We start from the raw sequence: 897 nt of genomic DNA on the forward strand, positions 1-897 counted from the left end.
TATAGACAACTCGTTTAAGAGTTATTTTTTTTAAGAGAGAGGGGGGAGAGAGAGAGAGAGAGAGAGAGAGAGAGAGAGAGAGAGAGAGAGAGAATTTTTAATATTTATTTTTTTTAGTTTTCAGCGGACACAACATCTTTGTTTGTATGTGGTGCTGAGGATCGAACCCGGGCTGCATGCATGCCAGGCGAGCGCGCTACTGCTTGAGCCACATCCCCAGCCCAAGAGTTGTTTTGATTGTGTGGTTTCTTTCTGCTGCATTTGTTTTCAAATGGGCCTACTCTGTCATATGCATTATATTGGAGCTAGTAAATGTTTGAAGACAGAAAGATCTATCTTAAGCTTTTCCTGCATCAGAGATTGGCTCCCACATGTGAAAACAAAAGTTATGTCTTGTTTTACACAGAAGGGTGGAAGCACGTTGAGTTTGAGGCAGGTGGAAACTGAGGTTTCTGAGACACCCAGATGGTGTCCATTGAGGTAGATAGATATGCAGACCTGGAGCTCAAGAGAAAAATCTGGGATATATATATATATATATATATATATATATATATATATATATATATATATAAACTCATCAATTCCTGGGCTTCAATGACTTATTGACTCATGAGAGTCAATAAGTCATTGAAGCCCAGGAATTGATGAGTTGAAAGAAGACAGTGGAGGCACTGAATAAAGATACCAATAATTTGGGGGCTGGGGTTGTGGCTCAGCAGTAGAGTGCTTGCCTCACACATGTGAGGCACTGGGTTCGATCCTCAGCACCACATAAAAATAAATAAAGATATTGTGTCCATCTTTTAAAAAATATCAATAATTTGGTGGTGGTGGTGGTGGGGTAGTGATTCAAAAGTTGAGGAAATTTCTGGTTGATGACCTGAAAGGAGATGG

At 39.9% G+C, this 897-nt stretch overlaps 1 non-coding gene across 1 annotated transcript; it reads left to right on the forward strand.

The window, feature by feature from the left end:
• The first annotated feature begins 235 nt into the window (after positions 1–235).
• LOC120891172 (small nucleolar RNA SNORA12) lies at positions 236–375 on the forward strand. The gene has a single exon (XR_005735571.1). It is a non-coding gene; the product is annotated as a small nucleolar RNA SNORA12 (small nucleolar RNA).
• Positions 376–897: the final 522 nt, after the last annotated feature.

This window comes from Ictidomys tridecemlineatus, chromosome X, assembly GCF_052094955.1.
Source record: "Ictidomys tridecemlineatus isolate mIctTri1 chromosome X, mIctTri1.hap1, whole genome shotgun sequence".
NCBI lineage: Eukaryota > Metazoa > Chordata > Mammalia > Rodentia > Sciuridae > Ictidomys > Ictidomys tridecemlineatus.